Source organism: Pseudonaja textilis, unplaced genomic scaffold (assembly GCF_049901715.1).
Source record: "Pseudonaja textilis isolate UNSWEBS1 unplaced genomic scaffold, rPseTex1.2 PTEXCTG186, whole genome shotgun sequence".
Lineage (NCBI taxonomy): Eukaryota > Metazoa > Chordata > Lepidosauria > Squamata > Elapidae > Pseudonaja > Pseudonaja textilis.
The window spans coordinates 5,148-25,001 of record NW_028262505.1 but is presented as its reverse complement, the minus strand read 5'-3'; the positions used below and the strand labels follow the sequence as shown (position 1 = coordinate 25,001).

Here is a 19,854-nt window from a genome sequence, read left to right as displayed (position 1 = left end):
ATGTCAGACAATAAGGATTATGGACCCATGATTTAAACAGACAAAAAAGGTAAATCAGGGAGGGGGTGAATCTACAAATAGCTGCTAAGACACAAAAGTTTTAGGCACCCCAAATGTTGATGAGGAAATAAACTGAAGGCTTTGAGTAATTTAAAATAAGTATATAGGAACATAATTCGGTGCTATGAACTTGATTTGTGCTTTATAGAGCCTCAGTCAGAAGTGCTTTGCAATTTTCTAGAGACCAGTTATTTTCTAAATCTGTCCATGGCTTTATATACTTTACTGTTCCATGACTAAAACCACAGCAAAGGGACTCTCTCTTCATTGCTCGCATTTTGATTCAGTGTACAGAAAATGGGAAAAGGTTTTGTTCATCTCCTATGTTTAAATTTTTTTTATTTTATTTCTTTATTTGTATCCCACCTTTATTATTTTTTACAAAGAACTCACAGCAGCAAACCGACCTAATATTCCTTCCTCCTCCTATTTTCCTGACAACAATTGTGTGAGGCATCCCAAAGGTGTTTTTCTATAGATATAGAACCATGTGAGGTGAGTTGGGCTGAGAGACAGTGACTAGCCCAAGGTCACCCAGCTGGCTTTTTTATAGCTAAGGAGAGACTAAAATTCACAGTCTCCTGCTTTCTAGTCTGGTGCCTTAATCACTAAATCAAACTGGTTTCCATAATACAATACTAAATAATTTATAATACTAGAATTTGGATTTATCAAATAAAGGATACTTTTCTTTATACAGGGCATGGTTCAGTCTCAAAGATCAGGTCATCCAAATATTTGGACTGGCTCTACTGATGAAACATCTTGCCACACTGAGTGCAGGATGAGAACAACCTGGAGCCAAGTCCTCATCCTTTACTCTGTAGGAACTCCTCAGATCATCCACATCTTTGCATCTAAGGAGTACAATAGAGCCCTTTGTAGAAGTCTGTTCATTAGTGAAGCATTGCTTGGAGGGTCCCTCAGAGACTATCAGCCTTTTGAGGTAGCCATGTCAGGAATCAAACACCACCAGAAATACTGGAAATCTACTTTATTAAGGTATGTTATAACAATCAAGTCTGCCAGCATTTTTCCTTCCTTCCTTCTTCAAAGCCTGCCAGCATTTTTCCTTCCTTCCCTCTTATACCAAAGAGCATCAAAGCGTGGCCATTTTATTTTATTTTATTATTTCATTTCATTCATTGATATCTCACCTTTAATTTTCACAAACAACTTAAGCAGCAAACATATCCAACACACATTCTTCCTCTTATTTTCCCCACAACAATAAGCCTGTAAGGTGAGTTGGGTAAAAGAGAACGACTAGCCCAAAGTCACCCAGTTGGCTTTTATGGCTAAGGCAGGACCTGAACTCACAGTCTCTTGCTTTCTAACTAGATGTTTTGACCACTGGACCAAATTGTCTTAATATCAGTCATACACAATGGAAAATGGGGTGAATATATACAGTCCTAATTAGAAATAACCTCAGTCCATACATCGATGTAACTAAGGACATAGAGGCATCTGAAGGAGGAATGTCAAAAAAAAAGTCAAGATGTGGAATCATAGTCATTAACTTGACTTTTGATCTCTCTACCCCAAGAGACACCCCTATGACTTCTTCCAAGTACTAATAAATGTAATGGAGGCCTGATATTATAGTTGCTGAATATTCTTTCTGAACCACCAGGGATTTACTAAACATGCAACTACACATGCAAACTAAGTGTTCCAATAATTGCTGTAATAAATCTCTATGATTATCTTTTTGATCAATATATCAATGTATTTTACTACTGTAATATCCAATTAAATCCCCTTAGAATAATCTATTGTACAAAACTTTTTATACCCACTCCTCTTTCCTCCAAATTCTATATTTGTTTTTTCTCCAAATTTCTTATTCCTCTTTCTGCTCACTTTGATAATTAACAAAACATTTGGTTGGATTCAGCCAGCATCGAAATCCAAATATTAATCAATTATTAATAATAGTACAGCATTTTATTATTCAAAGACAAGAATTGATTCTTTAGAAAGTATCAATAAATAATTTTTCCTAGGAAAATATGTATTCCTACCCTCCCTGCATAAAATTTGATCTACAATTACAGTATTCTGGATTTTCAAATTTTATAGTTTAATTACTAGTGCTTTCCACTGCATTTAGTTCTCTGGTTATTTTATGGTGTAATACTGATATTTGGAGCCTGACATTTTTGCTGCTAGTTGCTTTATGGATTAATACAATTTTAATTGGGTGATGGGTTGTTGTCTAATGCATGTATAGACAAATGTTTATGTAGGAAGCAGCTAGATTAAAATGGAGGCCATAAAAATAAAATATCTGTACCAGACGCTTATTCATTATGATGGTAGGCCAAGCAAGATCAAGGAGCTGATGCATAATATTTGAACCACAAAGGGACTGCAGAAAATGTTTAGTCAAATGCTAAAAGGTTTCCTCATTGTGCTTATAAAAATGGGTTCCCATCTATGTGTTTTATTATGAAAACATAATGAAGCTACTTCTATTTCTTCTTTACTTCCTCTTTTTCCACTTCAGGTGTCAAGGGAGTTCTGGTTCTTGTACTTCTGGTGGCCTCAATCATTCTTATTTGATGCTTTTGTACTGTGTCTTTGATGGTGTCTCTCCATCTTCTTCTAGGTCTGCCTCGTGTTCTTTGGTCTTCTCCTGTATATGCTTTGTATGGCATAAAATCCTAAGACATCCTCTCCAGGTGAACAAACCACTTAACTTGCTGTCTTTGTAAGTAATTTAAGATTGGTTCTATTCCAATTCTTTCTTTTATGATCTCATTTTTTATTTTATCCCTTCTGGTCACTCTGGCAGTTTTCCTCAAATATCTCATTGCCGTGGTAATTAACTTTTCCTTATGCTTTATTGCAAGTGTCCATGTCTGGCACTGGTAATATAGGGTGAAGAATATGCTTTCTATGAGATGCTTCTTTGTGCTGAACGGTATTGCCTTGTATCATAATGGAGCAACAACACCAATTTAGTGAGTTAGTGAGATATTTATTGACAAGTGGTTCTCATCAGAATTGTCTTCACACAATTGCTTCCTGAAGCGACGGCCAAGCAGGGTGCCCAAACTCATCCTTTTGGTTTCAAGTCCAGACAACATCAAAGTGGTAGCTGAATCCTGTTTCAAGAATAGAGTCCTCTTCTTTCCTGAAGGAAGAATGTAAGCTAGTATGCACAAAGTGTTACATCGAACCTGATGTACTTCTCCTTGTCTTTTCCCAATTTCTCCCATCCACATTTATGGCATCTACCTCTTCTGGCACTGTGTTTATTCTGCCCAATGGTAGAATCATCCTCAATTTTTATTACGTTAAAGATGATATTTCCAAATTAGTGTCCACACCATTGCCACATCAACCTCTAGGTAGAATAATTCATATATGTTTACTCCAACATCACACTATATTCCATATATTAATTGACAGATTATTTGAGATCAGAAATCAGTGTTAATTATTAACAAGGACCCAGATGTTCTTTCTCTGGAAAAAAATGTCTCCAATCTAGCCCTTCGGGTCTCCTAACAAAGCCCTTCCCTGCTGAAATCAAGTCAATCCATTTTGCTACTGGTTGTCCTTCGTCTCTTTCTTTCCAATTTTCCCACAGTGTGGACTTCTCAAAGAAGCTGAGTTTTCACATAGTGTATCCTAGGCATCTAACTTTAGATCCAGCCTTTGAATTTCTTGGAGGCTGGAATTTCTTGGAGATCAGGACAGGATTACCATGAGTAAGTCTGAAAGTGTTCAGTTATTCATTTTCCCATCTCTTTCATAGTATAGTATATTTCCGCAACCCACACAAAGAATTCTAACTTCTCAGTTTGTTCTTTTCCTTCTCTAAATTAAATAAGTATCCTCCCAATTATAATTTTAGATCATTATCATTGTCTTGGGAAAAATATAAATAACAAAATGTGCAAAAAGTAAAATATGATATAATGAAACTAAAATAGGACTAGTTTTAATAACTCAAAAAAAATGAATACAAAAAGCTTACTTTGAACAAGGCTTTAAACAACGCTGTAATTATAGCTACATTTAAACTTCCCACTAATTCCAGAAAATGATCCTTAAAAGCTAAGGGGGGGGGGGGATTTAAGCATATGTAAAGTTGAGAATAACTGTAACACAGCAGGGAAGGAGTTCTGTCATTAGAAGACCAAACTTTTTCTCTTAGGACTGAAACGCTATTTAGAGTCACTGAATTATGGTAGAACAGGGGTGAAACTCAATTTCATTGAGGGCCACAGCAGGGTTATGTTTGACTTCGGAGCTGAGTGGTGGGCATGACCAGGGTGGGCATGGCCAGCTCAACATCACTCATCAAGGCTCCGTTTTCAGCTGCAACAGTCTCCTGAAGCTCTCTGACAGAGAAAGCAGAGCTTGTTCTTTTCTAATTAATAGATGGTCACACTTACATTTAAAATGCAAATCTTGAGTTGAAAGTCATTTAACTATGACCATGAAGCCAGCCATGGCCCAACTTGGGTGCAATTCTTTCAGTGACCAATCTGGTCTTCTCCATTATTGGAGATCTTCCCAGAAAGTGACCTTGATTTTAACTATTTTAACTTGATGACATCTATTTGGTGTCTCGGAATTCCCAGCTCCAATCCTATTCATTTTGGGGACTGTATTCCTAAAAAGCACTAAAACCTACGCTTGTTCTGTGCCTTACTGAATCTGGGAATTTTTTTTAAAAAAATCCTCAAATCATAGATGTCAAATACCATACACAATTTACAAAAATTACATATATTAATTCCACAAACCACCCACGTGCGTAATGGCTGTTGATTGTTCCTAAAAATATACAGCTAATCAATATAAAAGTTGTCAAGGAGAAACAGTAAGCAAAGCAAACATATTTGGCGGCTGGGGAGCCAAGAACTGATGCCAAAATTAAAATATATTGTAATAAGTTGTCCCTAATAAGCAGAAAGCATATGAATATGCCTTGCAAAAGGTACAAGGACAAAAGATTCACTAAACAAAGATCAGCTGATATTCATCCGTTCACCCAAAAAAGAATCTAAAACCTTTAAATCAATTTAGGATAATCTGAAATATCTTTTTCCAGTGGAATTAAGCAGAACATAAATATATAGAGGACACTAAACAGTTGATAGAACTACCTCATCCAATTTCTCTTTCCAGGCCTAAGATGGTTATCTTTCTGGAACAATATTTTTCTCTGCATTTTCATTAAGGATACAGAGAAAATCCTCCATAGAAAAATTGCTAAATAGGCACAAAAGCAGCTGCTAAGCATACCTAGTGGAAAATGTATTCTTTCATCAAAGCATAATCTGCTTATGTAAAAAAAAAGGGGGGGGGGGACATAATGCAATGTAATTGAGTAGTAATCTTTGCTTGCAATTCATCGGGGTTTATCTCGTAGGGGCAGAAATAAAAAATTATTTAGGGTACTGTTAACATTAGTTGTTGCTTGAATCTTCATGTTTTGAAAAATTGAACTTGAGAGTTTTAAATTGTGGACTAGTCCACCATACAAACCTAGCAAATCCATGGCTTATTCAACAAGCTATAATCCAACAAATTGAGGTTTGTTATTTATTTCTTTGTTTCTTTGTTCATTTATACAATTTCTATAGCCACCTATCTCAAGAAAGCGACTCTGGGCAGCGAATAATCATAACACAATTTAAAACAGTTACAATACACTACAAAATTTAATATACTGGTATATGGTAGTCAAGAAAAAATGGTTATCACAGATGAAAACATAGCCAGGAAATCATACCCTTGGGGCCCCAGGCCTGGACACAAAGCCAAATCATCAAAGCTTTACAAAAAGCCAACAAGATCAGGGTCATTCTCAACTCCAGAGGGCTACAGAAAAGAAGGCACAACTTCTATGCCCTGCCAGTCAACATTCCATGGCTGATGGAAATAGTAACATGCCCAGCTTGCCAGACTGGATGGAAACTGGAAGAAGACAGTTCCTTAGGTAACCCACTCTGAAACTACAAAGGACTTTAAAGGTGTCAGCCATCACCCTGAATTGTACACAATTCAACCACAGGCAACCAGTGGAGCTCACACAGTATTGGTGTTACGTGTATTGAATATCCAACCCATTTACTACCCATGCAGTCACATTTTGACCAGTTGAAGTTTTCAAATGCTATTCATGGGCAGGCGCATATAGAGCATGTTTGCAGTAGTCCAAACAAGAGATCTAAAGCATCTCCAAATCAGAAGTCTAGAGTCTACAAGAGCATGGAAGTATGGATCCAGTTTTTCTTACTGCATTAAGCTCTAATTCTATCAGAAGAACAAATAATGGTTAACATGGTCAAAGAATGCATAAACACAAAAACAGAAAGCACAACCATTTTAAAGAAGGCTAAACAAGATTCTTCCTTCAAGCTATGAACTGCATTTTTTTCTTTTTGAAATACAATTCCCTCTTCCCCTTTTGAAGCTAATAGTTTTCAAACCAATGAATTATTTTATTTATTATTTTATTTAAAAATCTTGAGTGTAGTACGCAAGGGAAGTCTATCATGAGTTCTCCATCCTTGTTTTATTCTTACAGGGTCATTTTGTTCTGAGTGATATACATCATTGAAAACTGATTATTGATTTTTAAAAGGCCATTCTGATCATCTAACAGAAGTCTATTGAATTTTGCCCCAGCACTGTTGCATCATGCCAATAAATTTCCAGGCCTTGATTAAGAATAAGACAGCTAAAAAACACAGTGTTCTGCTAGCTTCTGTTTATCGTTCTAGTTTATTTTTGCTGCTTCTTGTTTTGTAACTTCCCATTTATCTTTTCTAGAACAAAGAAAACAGAACATTAAAAAGTAAAAGTATTTTATCAAATATACTGATCTGAGTCAGGGCATATATTTGAGGGCCTCTTGTTCAAATCTAACTTTTGAGAATAAAGATTCACACTAACTGAAGTTGTACATCACAAGCATTTGACCAATTGACTTTCATATAAGCCATACTGTAATTTGCACCGTGATTTATTTCTCTGTGGGTGGGCTCACACATTGTGCTAAGTTATAAGTTTCTGCCCACAAACCAGAACAATTTATACAACATGCTATGCCAAGCTGAACATTTTGGATCAACACTATATGTGGCTCCTTGTGTTCTCTTTTTCACATTGGTGTGATTGATCATATTTCTTTTTAAATTATACTGATATTTCTAAATTTAGATCTGTGTAAAAGTAGAAGTTGGTATCTTTGTATATTGTATTTTTGGTGGTTCATGTTTGATTATGAGATAATGTATAAGTAAATGCCAGCTATTCCGTAATTCTATATTAATACTAACATTCTTCTCTACAAGGAGAACTGTTCTATACAAACTGAAGGCTTTGTGATCTAAAACTACTCTATAACAGAGTTATAGTTTACAACACAGAAAGTCACAAATGATTATAACAGTTATTCTGTATATATTTGACTATATTTGTAAAGGCTTTACATAGCTATTCTTACAGAATTGATGTGAGGAGGGCTGTAGCTGTATAATCCCAGTTGTATATCAGTGTCCCTCTACGTATAGCAAACTAAAAACCACCCAATGAATTTATCATTGATACCACAATGTAGGATCTGGGTTCCAGAAGACTGTCTGGGCAGCAGAAATCTAGCCAGCCACTAGATGACAGCAAAGTGTTGTTAGCATTTTATGTATCCCACTGCTGTCCTCTAGTGATGGTCAGAGTCTACCGGTACAAAAATGCCCACAGCTATTCACAGCTATAACCAACAATACATCCTGCTAACCGGCTTATACATACATTTTTCTAAAGCAATAACAGAGGCATACTAATTCCCACATGTTAATTTATCTTCCATATCAATAAACGACTTCATACATTGCCTTTCATGCTACAAACTTCACAATCTATTCTTTTATTCAAGAACTCAGTTTTACAAAATGACAATCTTCTCAGTCTTCCCCTTGATAAAGTTACTCTTAGTTTTTTCACATATTTAACTTACAACTTGATTTTTACTTGCTATATGATCAAACCACCTTAGCATACTTCTTTTATACCAATCAGTTTCTATATTCAATCCACATTCACTCGGGCATCCGTTCATTTTAAGTCTATCCTTATTTTATCACATACTTATGTACCTCATTCCTTTTGTGTTCAACTCACTTTTAGGTTCTTCATCATGTATCCGACTCTCACTTGCATAAAAAATAATGTAGAGAAGTGTGCTGTTGTACAAAGTCATTTTTGCTCCTTTCAACAAACATAGATCCTTCACAAGATACAACATACTTCCCATATACTAATTTCCTGTTGCACCATCCAATCTGTTTAACATTCACTGCAAATCATTCCATTTTTTAGCCAACAACATGTAATCATCTAAGAAAAGTATGCATTTAAGGATCACCAATCAACATACTTCTAGTGACATCACATACATTCCTTGTATGTTTATTCATAAATACTTTAAACAGCCAAAGACCCAATAGATAACCTCGTCATACTTACTGGTTGGTACTGAACAATTTGCTAAATATACCATGTATTCTCACACATAATTTACTTCTATGGTATGTTACTTTTATTTCATTCAGGAACCAACCTTTAATTCTACAGTTAACAGTAACATCATAATCAAACAAACCAGTAAAGGAGGGATAGTTGTCATCATGGATAAAGAGGATTAAGTCAAGGAAGCTGAGAAGCAAGTCTCTAACACCACATTCTAACAACGTCTGTCCTCAGATCTCACATCCACATACCAGAAAGAACTACAGAAAATGATTAAATATTTTCTTAAGGATGTACAAGATCATTTCTACATGGAAACATGGTATCTTCTAACTATGTTCCAAAATACACAAGCCAGGCATTCCTGGGCAATCCCATTGTCTCAAGTATTAAAAGAATCACAACCATAATATCAAGTGTCATGAACTCCATAATCAGATCTTATGCTAACAGCAATCCCAGCTCAGTGAAATACCACTAACTTCCTGAGAAACCACTCTGTAGGCAAATCTCCCTAACAACACCATGGGAATTGAGGCACTTTGTACCAACATCCTGCACAAACTTGGATCTTGTCATGACCAAGCAATAGATTAACACATGAACAGTCCAAGTTGAGTACTTCATTGCCATTCAACCTATAATAAAGGAAGCTTGCCTTCCCTTGGGTAGGATAATACATAGAGCTTGAGGGAGAAGGATCAGTCCTGAATCTTTTGCAGTCCTGGACAATGATTCAAGGCTTATTCCTTACATGATTCCTCCTCCCTGTTTGACTGGGCATTTCCCAACGGATCTAAAGCCATCAAGAACAACATCACTGATGGCAAATAGCATGCCTTCTCACCATATTGAGTAACTCTATTTCATTTTTGGCAATAAATGTACCTCCACATCAATAGCACAACCATGGGTTACGCACACATCTCTTAAATATGCCAACATCTTGATGTGGATTTTGAGCAATGTTGTCTTAGTTCTTATCCCCTGAAACTCTTTCTTTACTTGAGATTCAGTGATGACATTTTCATCAACTGACCCATGGAAACAAATCCTTTATCAAATTCTATGACTTTAGCAACCTCCACCCCTTCATCAATCTCAGCCTAGATCTATTACAGAAAAAGTCCACCCTCCTTATGTCACCATTAAAGTACACAATAGTGTACACAAATATAAATATCCATTATACAGGAAATCTACTTATCACCACACATAGCTTCCATCCAGGACATGCCTTCAAATATATCATCTATACCAGTGATGGATAATCTTTTCCTTGTCGCATGCCAAAAGTGTGTGTGTGTGTGTGTGTGTGTGTGTGTGTGTGTGTATGCGCACATGTGCACGAGTGCCTCCATCCTTAATGCAATGCGTGTGTGACCCCATGTCCTCCTGCACATGCACGCACAACCCTCTGCATGTATGCCGTGTGTCTATGTGCATGCACGCATGACCCCTCCCCACACCCCTCGCCCCCTGTACATGCATGTGCCTCTCCCATGCACACATCTTCCCCACACATGCACAGTTTTTAAGTGAATCTGGATCCCTCCATTGACTTTGCTCATCAGTAGGTTGCAAAAGGGGAGATCATATGACCCCGGGATGCTGCAACGGTCATAAATATGAGTCAATTCTAAACATATTTAAGCAAAGATTGTCTTATAGACCTTTCCACCAAACATAGAAGGTTGCACATAGGAAACTGAAAGCAAGAATAACAGTATCTTTATCAGAAAACAAGGTTGGAAATCGACATTGATACTTCCATAATGACCTCTAAGTAGACAGCCTCAAATAAAAATTTCATGATGCTTTAAAATCCTGACATGAAGATAGTTCAGGCCCAAAGACATAGAGGGCATCTGAGAAAGTGGCCCTCTTCTGAGTAAAGGATTACTAGAAGTAGGTCCTATTCACGAAAAGGGATTCAATCTATAATTGGGAATTGTCTAACAGCCCAGAGCTGGTACCTGGATATGTTTCCAGGGTTTGGTTTAATAAGCCTTCAGTTTCTAGCAGCCAATGCTACAGCAATGTTCGTCTACATTTTGGCTTTTGATCTTGGATTAAAGCTGGATATCTGTCTTTGGACACTGTAGAACTACCACGTCTGGGCTTCAAAAAATTTATAAGACCACTGAAAAGGGATTTGGGAAACCAATATTTGCTTCCATCTAGTATCATACAGGTTTTTGCAGACAAGATCCAAGATTCCTATTGTAAATGCTTTGCTTCTGGCTTGAACTCTGTAATGAACAACCGCTTTACCTTTGGGAAGAGGTCTGACCCATTTAAAATTAATTGTCAGTGCTAGTTGCCCCACAAGATCCTCCTCTTTCTAATGAACAGATTGCTTATCTGTCGTCCTTGCTTATAAAAGACAGCAGGTCTTCCACCTCCTACCATGGTGCGTAAGTGAATACATGCATGGGGCATTTTTACCTGGTTGTTTCTTATTACTCAGGGGGGTGGGAAAGATTGCTTTAGGGAGACCCGAGACAGCTGTAATCAATCAGGAATAGACTATATGAGCTAAGCTAAATTAAGATTCTTACCTGGTAAAAGGCAGTTTCTTGGGTTTCGTCTATTCTCCAAGTCTGTCAAGATACAAAAGGCTTCTGAGCTTTTCTTGCCTATGGGAATCCCAAATCCTAGGAATGTTTCTTAGATCAGTGATCATCATGCCTTCAAGCACTCAGCTTCAGAAAGTCCCTGAACCATCTGCACTGCTATCTACTTATGCATCATACTGTTTATGATAAATGAAGCCATTTCTGGCACTTGAAGGCCTTTCTGCACAGTGAGATTGGTGGAAAGGGAATATAAAAAAAAAAAACAGTGACTCAAACCTTTTTTTTATACCTAAAATGGAACACGGCAGAGAAAAACTGAGCTTTTGCCAGGCAACCCCCACTTTTTATTAATCATGGCATTAATAAGATGTTCAATTATCAGCTTCCGCATCCTGCAGCAGTCTTACTGGCTTTGCAGAAGTTCTGTGCCATAAGACTCAGGAGGATCATTATTGATTCATGGCATCAGATGCCAAGCACTAGTTAATACTTGGGGAAGCTAGAACTGAAAGTGTGCATGGGGAAACACTTACTCATAACAGCAAAGCAAGAAGCAAGGCATTTGTTGCAATCAGAGCTTCATAATATGAGAAAATCCACCTTGACATTTTCTACTCCAATACTGAAAAATAGTTTGACAAAATACAGAAATAGAGAATGAAGTGTATTTTTTTTTTAGGTACAAAAAACCCCCAGCCTACTAGCTTCTTTCAGGGTGAAATGGATAAAAATCCTATATACATTACTCTCAATAGTAATGACAAAAGATGATTATTTAAAATACCATTATTTTAATAAGCTGGATCATTTTCAAATTGTTTTGTTCCTAGCTGAGCCAGAAATGCCACTGGATGATTTTCAATTCTGGCCTTAGTATTACAGCTCCTGCACTACCACTTAAGAGAGCAATATGTAAAGTTGGTTCTGGGTTTGGGGTCGGGGGATGACGACAAAAGTGTAATTTCCAGTTGGGGAAATGGAGTTCTCCTCATTCACATTACTGAATCTCTCCATTTTTAACCTCAAACCACAGGAGGAACGCAGATTCTCCTTTATTGTAAGACGGACTTTTGCCTACATCCAAAGTAGATCACGTGTTTCCCAGCAAATGTTTTGGATCACTATTATGATAGCTGCTTACCAGAAAAGTTGAAATCCAAAATAACTGGAGGGCATCATTAGCTCTTTGGAACTTCAGACAAAAGTCCTGCCTACCATCACCTGGTGGTTATCAGAGACTGAACCAAGACCGTTTACATGTGAAATCTACCTGCCAATAAGCTACATATCTCTTAATATGGTTCTCATTGTTTCTGATGTACTTCCCTCTGTACCTTAGCAGCTGGCACATGCTTTGAATGAATATTTTGCCCATATATGATTTTGAGAGTTCTTGGCTATGTTGACAAAATCCAGCTGACCTAATCATCTCTCACCCCTGTAGTAGACTACATAAATAAAAGGTGAAGAACTGGTTTATTCATTTTTTCCTGATCTGCAGGATTGTTGGCTCTGCCCATGTCTCCAGTTCATTTCTACACTTCTTCAGTTCTCTGCAAGGAAAACTGAAGTATATTAACCAAAAGTGGTATGCAAATAAATTGTTGTAGTGAAGATTAGTTTGCATTATAGACCTATCTGGTGATTACATTTCTCTTTCATTTCCCGTTCAACCACTCAGCACCATTCTATATTTCTACACTTTTTCTTCCCTGTCAAACCACTACAAAAAAAGTATAACCAGTCAGTCAAATTCTTCTCCAAATTCTTACTCATGATACATGTAATTTTCTCTAACAGTCATCAGCTGAACTTGAGCTGAACAAATGCTTCATTTGTTTTCCAGGGAACACAATTAAAAACATAAGAATAGAGAGTCAGTCTGGTATAAATCCAACATTCAGGTCCACTCAAAGCCAGAGAAACTAATGGGTGACTGTAGAACAACCATTATCTCCCAACTTAATCTACCCCTTGGGTCTTTTGTTGGGTGGAAAAAAAAACATTAAAGGAAGAATGTTGCTGGTAATTCTCTAATATGTCTTTAACTAGATTCCTCTATTGTTGTCTGGGGATATGTGTGTACCTGAGGATGCAAACTGGGTCATCAGATGAAGGGCATCTCCTGCTGAAAGCTTCCAGACAGCATTATCTGCTATTATACCTAAGGGGATTTTCATGTATTTCATTTGCTAGGGTTTTTTTTCTATATTGAAAAATCTTACACTTCAATGTGTGTGGTTTTCAAAGCAGATACATTGCAAAGGCAAACAAGATTCCCTGAACAGTATTTTTTGGTTTCTAGTTCCCAGCTTTGCTAAATCTAAGGAATAAACATGAACCTGAGAATTTGTCTTATTTAAATGAGATGCATTTTCCCAGAGGGGATATTTAAAGAATCACCAGGATGTGCTTCTTCACATTTGTCAATTTGTCAAATACAGTTGCATTCTACAAGAAGCACTGGTGGCCATCTTTTTAATAGACGATTAGACAGAGCTGTAGAGATTACTCTAGCAATGTCTATTAATTATATTGGCTAGATATAACCAGTTTCAGAATGTTCTGAATTCCACTTGTAATAAATGGAAATTGGTAGTGCTAGGGCACCCATGTTCTGCTTGGAGACTTCCCACTGACATCTGCTGGTGACCAGATACTGAATTAGATATACATTTAATCTGATCCACTACAGCTCTTCTTACCTCAACTTGGTTTTTAGCAGCCAGATGCATTACCTGCTTAATCTCTAGAGATTCTCAAGTCCTAACTTTATGTTTCAAATCCACGCTTCTAGAGGCATGCCAGAGGCCTTTTTTTTCCTGCATTGGGTATATAAAGAATGGTCTCATTCAACACTGTTGGCAGACTCTTTCCAAGAGTATAGACAAATTGTAAGCATTGGGGAAAAGAAAGCCAGTGAGAAACAGAACAACAACAAGGAACTGATAGTTCCGGACACAGACACATAGGCCCAAATCTAGTGAAGGTTATGCAGAAGGATCAAAATTCAGTGGAAAGCGACATGCTTTGCATGCAGATGTCCTTTCAATTCTTGGTCTCTCAACTTAAAATGACCTAGAGCAGGAGTATCAAACTCAAGGCCTGCGGGCCAGATCCGGCTTGCGGGGTGCTTAGATCTGGCCTGCAGGGCTGCTCTGGAAACAGCGAAGGACTGGCCTGTGGTGCCTCTGCCAATGAAAACAGGCTCCCAATCTCCATTTTCAACTGGGATGGCCTCCTGCAACCCTCTGCCAGTGGGTTACGATCTCCGTTTTCACTGGCAGAGAGTTGCAGGAGACCGTCCCAGCTGAAAACAGAGATCGGGAGCCTGATTTTGCTGGCAGAATGCTTGGGCCTCCACAGGCACCCGACACAAGTGATGTCAAGCTGGCCACACACCCCAACCCCCACAGAGGTCAAACACAACTCTGATGCGGCCCTCAGTGAAATTGAATTTGACACCCCTGATCTAGAGAATCTATGATCTCTTCCTGCTGGTGATTCTGGAGCATCCCCAGCTTAAAACCCGTGAAAACGGGGAAATTAATTAAAGCTGATTCACTCATATGCAGGTAGTCCTCAATTTATGACCATAACTGAGCCCAAAATTTGTTAAGTGAGACATTTATTAAGCGAGTCTTGACCTTTTTATGAATTTTCTGGCTACATTTATTGAGTGAATCACTGCAGTTGTTAAATTACTCACACAATTGTTAAGTGAATCTGGTCAGAAGTCACAAAGGGGATCATAGGACCTCCGGGGCACTGCCATCATCATAAATATGAGCCAGTTGCCAAGCTCTTGAATTTTGATCAGGTGACTGTGGGGATGCTGCAATAGTTGCAAGTTTGAAAAACAGCCATAAGTCACTTTTTTCAGTATTGTAACTTTGAACGGTCACTGAATGAACTGTTGTAAGTCGAGGACTACCCTCATGGACTTTGTCTTCTTCCTCAATCCCAGATCATTATACAATTCAGCCAAATTCTACCTGTACATCACTTGCTTAGTGCCTGCAAAAAGTGAGATAAAAAAAAAATCTAACAAAAAAACCAAGTAATGTATTGCATGGATGAATGGAGTGCCACAAAGACCCAAGTTTTCCACTTCTTCCTATGATGGAGAGTCTTCAGCAGCAGCAGCACTGAATTACCTTTTTACAGGACAGAACTTATTTTCTGAGGGGAAGGAAACAAATGAAGCAAAATATATATAAACATGTGAGATCCAACCCTGAATAATGGCCAACAGCAGTGGTGGTATGCCACAGATTTGGACTGGTTCAGCCGAACTGGTAGTAAAAAAAGGCGATGATCAGCTGAGAGGAGGAAAAAAAATCCTCCACAATCAGCTGAGAGGAAAAAGAAGAGAAAAGCACAGAATTGGCCCTCCTACCCACCCCTGCGGTTTTCTCTTCTTTATCCTCTCAGCTGATCTTCTCACTGCAGGTCTCAGCTGGTATGGGGAAAGCTGCGCGCCAAAGCACGCCCACCAAGCCACGCCCACTGAACCAGTGGTAAAACAATTTGAATCCCATCACTGGCCAAAATATACCTACTGGGTAAGTTGCAAGGAAATATTCTTTCAGGGGTGTTATATTTATAATGCCCATATGAATGATCAATACACCTTTTGTTCTGGGTATAAAATATACTAGACTGGAGACACTGAGCAAAGTCACCTTACAACATTTTGCCCACAGATTCATTCATTCATTCATTCATTCATTCATTCATTCATTCATTCATGTATACACACACACACATACACATATACATATATATTTATAATATAAGGAATTTTGCACCACTCTTTTGTTGCCTATGCATTGCCCGGCCCAGTTTAAGCCTTTGAGTTCAGTACAAAATTCAAAAATGTTTAAAAGGCAAAATGACAAGGTAAAGCTGCAGTGCTTAATACCACCTTTTAAAGGAGATTTCAAAAATGTCTTATTAACATCAAAAAACAGGTGAAGGTGAGCGATAACATCTTCTGAAATGTGCAGTGCTAGTGAAGCTAAAATAGTGCTAAGCTTCCTAAAGATGCTAACAGATGATCTTTATCTTTCAGTAGAACAATCCAAGAGACACTATAAAAAACATGGTTGGAGGAATCTACTGGATCCAGTTGAATCTCTTTTGGGTGCTTGCACTACCCATCCCCAATCTGTAGCTAAAGGTATGATGGTCCCTGTGAAGAATACAGGGGATGGAGAAAGTATGCAAAGTGCAAACTCAAACAAGATTTTTCCTTAGAAGAGCAACAGACTCTATGGGCACAGGGGATAAATACTGTCAAGTCATTTTATCAGAACTCAAATATTGAAAGCAATCTCATCTTGACTCTTGACATCTTGACTCTGTTCTCGCCACAATATCAACCAAATGGAAGCCTTCGCAGCCTTATAAAAAGTTTGGGTAAAGGATGCACACAAATGAAAACCAACTTCCTCAGCTTTTCCCCAGTTTGGAACCTTTCAGGCCTGTGAGAATCACGTCTCCTGAGAACCATAAGTGTTGTATTCCAACATATCCAGGGAAGACTATATAAGGAAAGGCCAAAGGACAGCATCAGTATTAAACACGGGAGGAAACGACAGGTTCGAATCCCATTCTGTCATCCATAAAGCTCACCATCAGCCATCAAACTCATTCTGCCTAAATCTAAACCAGTGTTTGTTGAATTTGGCAACAGAAGTATGGACTTCAGTTCCCAGAATTTCCCTGCATGGCTATGGAACTCTGGGAGTTAAATTCTACGCATTTTAAAAGTTGCCAAGTTTGAAAAACACTTGCCTAATCCTTCATATCTGCCAAGGTTGTTTTGACAAAGACCCATGTATATGAGAAAGACTCTATGTTGTTGGATAAAGGGCAGGGTGAAAATGATTTGCAATGTCCTTAATCACAAGAAAAAGAAAATGCTACCTCCAGTATGGAAAAAATCCATTTAAAATAGACTTAACAGATCTACTGGTTCATTTATAAATGACTTTTCAAGAATAGAACCCATACAATGTATTCAGCAGAGGGCGCTCTAGGAAGTTATTTAAAGAGAAACCTTTTTCTCCCTTTTTAATTTTTTTAAGCATGCCAGGCTGATCTAATCGCTGCAGATATGGTCTTCTTTCTTTCTTTCTTTCTTTCTTTCTTTCTTTCTTTCTTTCTTTCTTTCTTTCTTTCTTTCTTTCTTCTTCATAGTTTTAACAACACTAGCATAATTATCTTATTGTCTCTTAAAGCAAAAGAGGGGTTTGTCCCCTTGTTTTTTTTCTCCACCCCCAATCCCAACCTCAGTGGCCTTCATCTTTTTCAATTCTCACTTTTATTACATATTCACTTTTTCCATTTCTTTCTTTCTTTCTTTCTTTCTTTCTTTCTTTCTTTCTTTCTTTCTTTCTTTCTTTCTTTCTTTCTTTCTTTCTTTCTTTCTTTTCCTTTCCCTAATGGCTACCTTTTGATCTGATAAACTCACCATCTGGCATGAGAGCAATCTTGCAACCCTAAGTCCATACCTGAGTCTCTGTTATTCTTAGGTCTATAATTTCTGCCCAAGCAACAAAGGATTTAAAGGAACGGGGGTGAAAGCGATTTACCAATCCATGCATTTAGGACAATCGACTTCAGATCATAACTTTTACAGGCCCGAAGAAACCAGTTCTTACAAAGCGAAGAAGAGGCTCTGTCTTTACAACTAACGCCGGGTTTCTCTTTAAGTTTTATTGCACTCCTTCGTCTGGCAGAAAAAAGCAGAAAGAACTCTCTCTTTCACACACTCTCTTAGGCAAGACTCACCCGGCTTTCGCATTTTAACCTCTGTGGCTGCGATCAAAGGAACCAGACGAGACGATTCCTGAACTGAAGCCCTAAATTAAACGGGACGTCTCTCCCGCATTTTCGGCAATCAAAACCGAGCCCGAACGAACGAGAAAAGGAGACGCGGGGAGGGGAAGAGGAACGACGACCGAAAAGCGCAAGGTGGTTTTCCATGAAGCCGGATTCATTGTTCTGTCTCCGTGGTGGACGAAGAAGAAGGACCAGAAGCAACAGAAGGGGCGGGTGGGGATCGGGGGGTGTTGAGAGAAACACCTCCTCTCCCCCAATTTAGATTCCAACGAAAAGGCGAAAAATCAACTTCGCGATCTTCTCCCGCAAACCACTTCAAGTTCCACCCCCCCCCCCCCATCCACCCATCCACCTCAAGCCCAGTTTGCTTGAGCTCGAAACTGAAAGAAAGAAACTGGACGTGGACGAAGCTCGAAGGACAAATCGCGCGTGGGTTCCTCCTCCTCTTCCTCCCCCCCCCGCGCCCAATCCTTCCTTGACATCTGGCCACGCACCCGGCTCCGGAGAAGCCCCAGAAGCCGGCGCGTACCTGCAAGGCATCTTCTCCCCTTACGGCATCTACGGGACCTCGGGGCTTCGGGCAGCGCTTGGACCAAACGGGCACGTTCACGAGAGAAGAAGGTTCGGAGAAGGAGGAGGAAGAAGAAGAAGAAGAGGGGCTCCCCTCTGCCCCGCATTAGAGAGAGCGCCCGGTGGGCCGGCGGCGCAGCCCCTCCCCCCCCCTCGCCTTGTCAATTGCATTGTTTCCAACCCGGCACCGCCAGGAGACTCCCGCAATCAGACGCCGAGGGGTAAAATAAGAGACACCCCCCACCCCAACACATACACGCACACGGGTGCTCGCCCCTTTCCCCACGAGCCGCGGGAAGGGAAGGGGGTGGCGGCTGGGATGGGAATCGCCTTCTAAAGACCTCCCTAAGCGGGGAAAGGGCACGTTCCAGACGAACCCCCGGAAAAGCCACCCGGGCGCACATACAAAAGAGGGAACCGGCGCCGTTTCGAACCGGGTTCCTCCCCCCCCCACACACACACAACCGATCCCGGGGAGGCAGCCGGTGGAGGGGTGTGTGTGTGTGGTGGTGGTGGGGGATCTCCCCTCTCTTTCCTCGCCTCCTTTCGCTGCCCCCCCTCTCCTTTTCTCCTTCCCCCTCCACCCGCCCCCCAAGGAAAGCCGGCTGCGGGAGGGAGGTTCGAAGCAGGAAGAGCGAGCCCTTTCAGACCACCCGAAAGCCGCCCTTACCTTCGTACATGGGAGCCATCGGTGCAAGGAATTCTGTTATTCATGGCAACGGAAGAAAAACGAAGCAGGACTTCGGCTTCCCACCCACCCCACCCCCACCCTCCCCGCCGCCCCTTTAAACTCAATAGAAATCTGCCATCTTGCGCCTGTGCCTCTCCGTACAGCCGAAGCGGCCACCAGCCTCTTGCATCTCGCTTCAGTGCCCGGAGAAAGGCGGCGGGCGAGGGGAAGCCGCCGGGGTGTCCATCCAGGAGCTGCTGCACCAGCCGCCGAAGGAGGAGGAGGAGGTGGAGGAGGAGGAGGAGGAGGAGGAGGAGAAAGAAGGGGAAGGAGCAAAAATAGAAGATGGGCAGGGGGCGAGGGGGCGGAGGGTGGGAGGGAGGGACGGGGTCGTCGCCCAGTGAACGGGTCAAGTGGGGAGGGGGAGGGGGTGGCTGGAGGTCCCCCAGATTTAGGGGCTTGGGGGCGGGGAGAGGGGGACAGGACCGATCCCCCGACCTTCTCAGCTCAACATGTCTGTGCGTGTGGGGGGGGGGAGGGCTGGGAGAGAGAGAGAGAGATTCCTGCAAAAGTTGCGTTCGAAGAGAGAGGGACGAGGGAGAGAGAGAGAGAGAAAGAGGGACGAGG

General features: G+C 40.1%; 1 long non-coding RNA gene across 1 annotated transcript; it reads left to right on the top strand.

The window, feature by feature from the left end:
• Positions 1-17,343: 17,343 nt before the first annotated feature.
• On the top strand, positions 17,344-19,607 carry LOC148123844 (uncharacterized). The gene is made up of 3 exons (XR_015740502.1): positions 17,344-18,778; positions 19,392-19,514; positions 19,545-19,607. It is a non-coding gene; the product is annotated as an uncharacterized LOC148123844 (long non-coding RNA).
• Positions 19,608-19,854: the final 247 nt, after the last annotated feature.